Source organism: Triticum aestivum, chromosome 4B (genome assembly GCF_018294505.1).
Source record: "Triticum aestivum cultivar Chinese Spring chromosome 4B, IWGSC CS RefSeq v2.1, whole genome shotgun sequence".
In the NCBI taxonomy this organism is placed as follows: domain Eukaryota; kingdom Viridiplantae; phylum Streptophyta; class Magnoliopsida; order Poales; family Poaceae; genus Triticum; species Triticum aestivum.
In genome coordinates, this window is record NC_057804.1 from 570,784,969 (window position 1) to 570,793,633 (window position 8,665).

Below are 8,665 nucleotides of genomic sequence, written 5' to 3' on the forward strand. Positions count from 1 at the left end.
GTAATACACGTGTGAATACATAGACCGAAATACGTCCCTAGTAAGCCTCTAGTTGACTAGCTCGTTGGTCAACAGATAGTCATGGTTTCCTGACTATGGACATTAGATGTTATTGACAACGGGATCACGTCATTAGGAGAATGAAGTGATGGACAAGACCCAATACTAAGCATAGCACATTCCAATGTCAAGTATCTCTTCCTTGGACCATGAGATCGTGTAACTCCCGGATACCGTAGGAGTGCTTTCGGTGTACCAAACATCACAACGTAACTGGGTGACAATAAAGGTGCACTACAAGTATCTCTGAAAGTGTCTGTTGGGTTGACATGGATCGAGACTGGGATTTGTCACTCCGTATGACGGAGAGGTATCACTGGGCCCACTCGGTAGTGCATCATCATAATGAGCTCCAAGTGACCAAGTGTTTGGTCACGGGATCATGCATTACAGTACGAGTAAAGTGACTTGCCGGTAACGAGACTAACGAGGTATTGGGATACCGACGATCGAGTCTCGGGCAAGTAACATACCGTCTGACAAAGGGAATTGCGTACGGGGTTGATTGAATCCTCGACATCGTGGTTCATCCAATGACATCATCGAGGAGCATGTGGGAGCCAACATGGGTATCCAGATCCCGCTGTTGGTTATTGACCAGAGAGTCGTCTCAGTCATGTCTGCATGTCTCCCGAACCCGTAGGGTCTACACACTTAAGGTTTGGCGACGCTAGGGTTATTAGGAAGACTTGTATGTGATTACCGAAAGTTGTTCGAAGTCCCGCATGGGATCCCGGACGTCACGAGGAGTTCCGAAATGGTCCGGAGGTAAAGATTTATATATGGGAAGCTGTCATACGGACACCGGAAGCTTTCGGGGGCATATCGGTATTGTACCGGGGCCACCGGAAGGGTTCCGGGGGTCCACCGGGAGGGGCCACCGCTCCCGGGGGGGCCACATGGGCCGCGTGGGGCAGGAGCCAGCCCCTGGAGGGCTGGGCGCCCCCCCCCCTTGGGCCCATGCCCCTAGGGTTGGGGGGGAACCCTAGAGGGGGCGCCCCCCTTGCTTGGGGGGCAAGTCCCCCCTCCCTGGCCGCCCCCCCTCTAGATCCCATCTAGAGGGGCCGGCCCCCCTTGCCCCTTCCCCTATAAATAGAGGGGTGAGGGGAGGGCTGAACACCCAAGCCAAGGCGCAGCCCCTCCCCTCCCCAACACCTCTCCTCCTCCGTTGTGTGCTTGGCGAAGCCCTGTCGGAGTACTGCCTCTCCACCATCATCACGCCGTCGTGCTGCTGCTGGAGCCTTCTTCCTCAACCTCTCCTTCCCCCTTGCTGGATCAAGAAGGAGGAGACGTCGCCCGTACCGTACATGTGTTGAACGCGGAGGTGCTGTCCGTTCAGCACTTGGTCATCGGTGATCTGAATCACGGCGAGTACGATCATCACCGTTCCCTCGAACGCTTCCGTACGCGATCTACAAGTGGTATGTAGATGCAAACTCACTCCCTTGACTCGTTGCTTAGATGAACTCATAGATGGATCTTGGTGAAACCGTAGGAAATTTTTTATTATTCTGCAACGTTCCCCAACAGTTCTTGTATTGGTGGTTCTGGCTAGGGTTCAACTGCTCGATCCCCCTTCCTTGAGAGTAGCTAGTCCAATTTATAGAGCGAGGCCCTGGGCCTCTTCCCAAATATTGAGCGGGAAGGGCGCCAGTAATTGGCCATTTTGAAGGGGAACATCTAGTACACTTATCCTGACTAAAGTCGGTCCTCTCCTGCCAAAGACTCTGGCGGTGACGTCGGATTGGGCTCCACGATGACCTCCATCCTGCCGTTCTGCTGGTCTTGGCCTTGTTGCACCGAAATGGTTGCCTTTGCTTGATACTCTTGCATGCGCTTGCTCCCTTTGCACCAAAGAGGAAACAAGGACTCTGCAAAGGCCGGCGCCCACCTGGCGCCCGCCTGGCTTTGGTCGTCATGGCTTGCGTCACGGGAACCTCATGAGGTACCCCGCCTTGATCTCTCTGCCTCCTCGCCAGCCAGCCTGATGAGGCCGTGCCTGAGGAAGCTTCCTATCGTCCGCCCCGCAAGGCTTGGCCCCTCACGAGGGTCTTGAGCTTGAGTTGATGAAGATGGGCCATACTGGGCCACACCTCGAGCCACACCGCAGGCCGCAGGCAGGCAAGTCTAGGTACCCCCATTCCCAGAACGCCGATAGTAGCCCCCGGGCCCAAGGCGCGCCTGGACTTGGCTTAGCCGGGAAGCGAAGGGGCAAGTGCGAGGCGCTGTGGGCCCCAACAGCCTGTGGCCTTGGGCGTCACGTGGCGGTTGATTGGACGTGGGCATCCCTATTCCCCACGCCTCCTTATTTTGCGCCCGGCTAGGCGGACCCGCAGTTGTACACAATCATCCCTCTCCTCGTCGCTTGTGTGTCCCCTGCTCTTCTTCCTCCAGAGCTCTAATCTCCGCTTACAATCCAATCTCGAAACCTCCCCTTCCTGTTGTCATGGCGCCGACGAAGAAAGGGAAGGGGAAGAATCCGGTGTCCTTGCCCCGTTTGCTGCCGCCGACGGCTCCCGCCGTCGACCAGTCGATCATACTTAATCTGGAAGCTTTGGGCAAGGTCAGTTCCGCTCTTGCCACCACTTTCAACGAGTGTGGGAGTACGACGGGCTAGCCTACGTCCCACTTCTCTATTGACAGAATAGCCAGCGACGTCTGGTACTTCGCCGACGCACTGTGGGCGGGGCTGGTTCCTCCTTTTTCCGATTTCTTCAATGCTGTGCTATCCCATTACCAGATTCACACGATGCATTTGGGTCCTGAATCCATTATTCTCCTTGCCGTCTTCGCTTTTGTCTGCGAGATGATGATGGGCATTCCTCCTTCGGTTGCCTTGCTGCGCCACTTCTTCTCTTTGCGCCTCAGTGGTCCCTCCCAATGTTCAGGATGCTTGAGCTTCTTTGCCGCACCAGGGGCGGCAACCTTAGGGATTGACTTCAGCCTTCCTCCGCCCGCGACTGGGTTCCGAGAGCGGTGGCTGTATGTGGATGTCGGAGTACCCAGCCCCCTGCTCTCGGAGCCAACCTTGCCTACTGTCCCCAACTCGGGATGGGGCCATGAGGCGCTCACGAGCCCCCGGCTCGCCTTCGTCTGGCGTCGCTTTGCGAGTTTGAGGGCGCTTGGTGTGACGGCATCCAAGGTGGTGAAAAAGTTCCTCCAGCTCCGCATTGCCCCTCTCCAGCGCCATTCCCGCCGGATGTGGGCCTTCGGGGGTCATGAAGACCGCATGATGCTCCAGAAGGAGAATCTGGCGCCTGAAATGCTGAGGAAGGTTCTCGTGATTCTGACCGGGGATCCTTCCCCTGGCAGCGTCCGGCAAGGGGGTGCCTTGCTGTATCTGTGCTCAGGCAGGGATGATTTCGTGAGGCAGATGCCCAACTTCGATGAATGGGGGCTGCGCCCAGCAGGCCTCGTGGTACCTCGCGAGAACCCAGTTGCGGTGGTTGCCCTCCAGGTCGACCGTGGCGGTCCTTCCTCGAGTGGTGGAGCTGGGAGGCAAGGGCCGTCGAGGGCTGAGGGGGCTGCCGTCGGGATAACTGCGCCGCACGGAACGCCCGAGGTGGCGGCTCCTGAGGCTGGCCCAGCAGCGACCGAAGGCGTTGAGCTGTGCCCCGCGGCTTCCGTGGTTGTGGCCCCTGAGGCCCCGACCACCCTCAATGGGGCGGCGTCTGGCGGCGTGTGCCAGGGCGATGTCCCCGACGCCGGTCACCTTGGTGCTGCTTCCTCGCCGCAGACTGATCCTTGCGCCGAGCTCCTGGGCCGCTTCCGCGTACACTTCGAGGCTCTCCGAAAGAGAAGGAAGGCCTTGGGTGGCGTTGATTACCCCAGCCGCCTGCTGAAGCGCAGGAAGTACTTCGCCATCGACGAGTAAGCCCTCTTCTTCCTTAATCCTTTACTTTCCCGTTGCTTCATCTGACCATTGCTCTGCTGGGCCCTCCCTGCCGAGTTCACGGAGACGGCTGAGGAGCCATCTCCCCACGCCCCGCCCTCTCCACCGACTCCCAGCGTTCCGAGCTCGAGTGCTACCCCGGTAGTGAGGTCGGTTGGAGAGGTGAGCCATCTTGCGGTGCGTCCTGATCTTGTGTTCCTCGCATTCCTCCTTCGTGAGCCCTTCCGGGGCATAGCCTGCCTGCCCCGGGCCATGGTTGTGGACGGCGACTGGCTAGGGTCTTCCTCGCATTTTCCCCGGGAGGGCGAACGGGCTCAGGGCCAAGCTTCTGGCGGGGCGCTCCCGGCCATCACGATGGCGCCAGCCCCTAGCCCCTGCCCAGAGGGGGTAGTGGCCCTCCGCGTAAGCCGGGGGCGGAGGACGACGTGGAAGACGTGCTTGAGCACGCTCGGGAGCGCCGCGTCCTTCGCCAAGGGTTTCTCCAGAGGGCGTCCGACGCAGTGAGCCAGCTTGGTGCAGAGCTTGCTGTTGAGGACGCGTGCCTTGAGGCCGAGGGCCTGCGCCTTGCTAAAGAGAGGCGCAAGCTGAAGGTGGCCGTTGCCCTTGCGCGCTACCGACGCGACCTCGATGATGCAAAGGCCGAGGCATCGCTGGCGGCTATTCGGGAGGCCTGCTCCTAGGCCGCCGAGGGGGTCCGGGAGGCTGACCGGCGGTGCGAGGCCGCAGAGGAGCGGGCGTGGGAGCTCCAGGCCCGGAGTAACTTCCTGGAGCAGCAGGTGAAGCTGCATGAGGCGGCCCTTGCGTCGATGAAGGGGGCATCGGTCGACCAGGCAGAGCTTCAGAAACGTGATGAGGCACTGATGCTGGATGCCGCCGAGCGTGCTCGTGACCTTGAGCAGCTGGAGACGAGAGAGCGCCTAGTGGCACAGGCGGAGGATGACGTCTCCGCGCGGGAAGGACGAGTCCTAGAGGAGGTTGAGCACCGGGTGGCGGAGGCGTGCTTGAACCTTGGGCGTGCGTATGAGGAGAGGCTGGAGCTGACCAGGGTCGAAGCAGAAGGCAGGACCATCGCCCTGAGGGCTAGGCTGGATGAAGTGACACGACACGCTGATGCTGCCGGGGCCGCCCTTTGCATGGCACAGGGGAAGCTGGCATCCTCTCATGCCGAGGTGCTTCTTCTCCGGCAGAGAGTTGATGCGGCTGAGGCTGCTGCGCAGCGGAACGAGGACGAGATTCGCCAGCGGTAGACCTTGGAGCAATTGCATGGCCCCATGCTCCTAACGCTCCGGGAGAGAGCCAACACGGCCCTGGGCAACATCTGCGAGGCAGCCGTTGAGCAGCCTCATGTGGCTAACTATGCCGGCAACCTCCAGTTCTTCACTGATGTGGTGACGCAGCTAGAGGCTCGGTCGGGCTGGGCCGACACGTTGGTGGAGGAGAGGAGCCGTGCTCTGCTCGGGCATGCCTTTTCTCGTGTCTTCAGTCATCTTCAGAACATGGATCCCCACTTTGACTTCGATGCCGCCATCGCCCCAGTACCCCTGGCCGTCCGGGACAACCTGGCACACTGGGTGGAAGACAACGTAGACGCCCTCGTCAGGGCCTTCATCGCTAATAACGATAGTGTGGTCGTGGTTGCTGATGGGTGTGGCGTGGTGAACGGCCCGGATGCTGCCGACGACGACGCAGAGAGTGATGGCGAGGCCAGTGATGCCAGCGACGATTTAGGTGGCGCCCTTGAGGATGCATTGGGGGATTTATCCGATTGACCGCGTGCTGCTCCTGTTTTTTATCCTGCACAGAGAGAGCTCGGGCTTGGACCTGAGGGTAGTAAGCGCATTTTGGGGAGGGGAGCCCCTCGTGTAAAAAAAACTTGCATTTAGCGCAATTGTAGACATGACGTTGCCTGTATGACTGCACCGAGCGATTGACCTCACGATGAGTCAATTTGCTTGTTTACCCTTGACCTGCGTGGGCCCTGAGCGAGTGCGTGGGAGGGCCGTGGTGTCCCGAGTGCCTTCCGAACAAATCCATTGAACCTGCAGCGAAAGCCTCCTGAGAGGGCGTGCCGGCGGCAGTCCAGGCTGCGCGCACGCTGGGCCTGGCCCGACTCGCCCGGGGCTCACGAGGGGAGGCAGCTGAAGCTCGATGGGTGCAAAGTGGCAGCCAGAACACGAGAGATTGCTCGAACGAGACTAAACACCCCTTCCCCTAACACACGCAAGTCTCGAGCTCAAAACCAACTTAAATTCAAACAGGGGAGAAAATGACAAAAAGGCAAAAAAAAAACTAGAAAGGCCGCGTCCGGCACCTAGTCTAGTCTTCGACGTCTTCTCACCAGCGTGGAGCTAAGTGCTGCCACTGGGCGTGGGCGGGAGCCCCCGAGGCCCGAGGGCGGCTCTCCGGAGACTCCGGGGCGTGTACAGCCTCACTCATTATTACGTGAGAGTGTCACGGGGCGGCGAGCTTCACAGGCACTGGGCGTTCTTCAAAAGTACCGGCCTTGCTTCATATCGCCAGACGAGGGCCCCGCCTTGCGCCACACTCTACTGTCATCGACGACGGCCGGAGATCGAGGACGCCGCTGATGGGATAGAGCGGTCGCCAGCGGTTCCCCCACCACCACGGGTCCTCTGCCGGGGGCAGACTCTGAGGCGCCTCCCCGGCAGAGGGCCTACCTCCTGAGGACGCCTTGCTCCGAACGCCGCGGTGCTGATGCCGGATCTCGGCCCCTTTCCTGCAGCCCCCGGTGCCCTCCTCGTGAGGGGTAGGAGGCTGCTGGATTGGGGCAGCCATCCACCGAGACGACCAGTACCTCCTGTGATCCATGGTTAGCGTAAGCCTGCTCCTGAGGAATTAACGGTACCCGGTAGCCACTGCCTCCAGCGCGGTCGATGGGACTTTCCCAGGGCTCCTGAAAGAGCTCAGATTCTGGTGTTTCTTCCCCCCAGCTTGGGCCGAGGAACGAGCCATGGGCTTCCTTCTGCCTGTGCCCTCGTTCCATCATGTGGGGCACGTACGCTTCCGGGGCTGCCGCCCCGAATGCTTCGCCGTAGTGCCTCGTGTGCCACGCAGTCCTGCTTGATGTGCCAACCTGGGGGTGGTAGCGCGGTGGTCCACTGGGACCGTGTGCTGAGGCGAGTCCTCCTTCGCTGGCCGGAGGCGGAGGCAGCGTCGTTGCTAGCCTGATGCTGATGGCCAGGTTGGCGTTGGGGTAGCCTTGGAATTCGCTCAGGGCTGCGCGGGCACGTGCGGGGCCCTCATGCGGTCCGCCTTGGACCTAAGGCTGCGGCTGGGTGCAGAAGGGGTGAGCCCCCGAGGCGGTGAAGCCCAGGAGCTCTGCCACCCGCTCTAGCAGCACGTCATGGCCGCCCTCCAACAGCCTGCATTGCAGCAACTCTCGGGCCACCGTGAGCGCGGCCCTTGAGTTCGCCTGCTCTCGCCAGGTGTATGTCGCCGTGGCCGCGGTGTGGCTTGAGGCCCTCGCCGCTGACTGCACCTGCCGCGGCGTGAGAGCTGACGTTGCCTGACCACGTCGCCCACGGCCCGCAGAGGCCTGCGGACCGCGGGCTGCCTGGGGCACAGGGTTGAGGTCGCCCTGGGCGAGCGAATCTGTGCAGGTAGGCCAGGCCGCCCAGGGATCTGGATTTCCCGTTGGGTCATCGGACATGGCGATGATGATGCGACGGGACGTGAGGTGGCGGGAGAGGGATTCCGACGCACCCCTACCTGGTGCGCCAAACGTCGGATTTCGGGTTCTGGCAGTCCCTGTAGGTTCGAACTCTGGGGTGCATGTGGGGATCACATCTCCTACCTACCTATGTCTCGTCGCCTCGCAAGGATCTAAACTACACGAAGAACAACAAAGGGGACACGAGGTTTATACTAGTTCGGGCCACCATTGTGGTGAAATACCCTACTCTAGTTTGTGGTGTGGTGGATTGCCTCAGGGGCTGATGATGAACAATACAAGGAAGAACTGCCTCGCGAGGGGTGTTCTTGCGTCGGTGGTTCTGGCTAGGGTTCAACTGCTCGATCCCCCTGCCTTGAGAGTGGCTAGTCCTATTTATAGAGCGAGGCCCTGGGCCTCTTCCCAAATATTGAGCGGGAAGGGCGCCAACAATTGGCCATTTTGAAGGGGAACATCTAGTACACTTGTCCTGACTAAAGTCGGTCCTCCCCTGCCAAAGACTCTGGCGGTGACGCCGGCTTGGGCTCCACGATGACCTCCATCCTTCCGTTCTGCTGGTCTTGGTCTTGTTGCACCGAAATGGTTGCCTTTTCTTGATACTCTTGCCTGCGCTTGCTCCCTTTCCACCAAAGAGGAAACAAGGACTCTGCGCAGGCCGGCGCCCGCCTGGCTTTGGTCGTCATGGCTTGTGTCACGGGCACCTCATGAGGTACCCCACCTTGATCTCTCCGCCTCCTCGCGAGCCAGCCTGATGAGGCCGTGCCTGAGGAAGCTTCCTGTCATCCGCCCCGCGAGGCTTGGCCCCTCGCGAGGGTCTTGATCTTGTGTTGATGAAGATGGGCCGTACTAAGCCACTCCTCGAGCCACGCCGCAGGCCGCAGGCAAGCAAGTCTGGGTACCCCCGTTCCCAGAACACCGACAGACCTGTCCTTAGAACGATTGGTGCAATTATTGATATGAAATAAGGAAACATTAGATTCCAATTTACATTAAGGAAAGGCATGGAACACTTTACTAGGAAG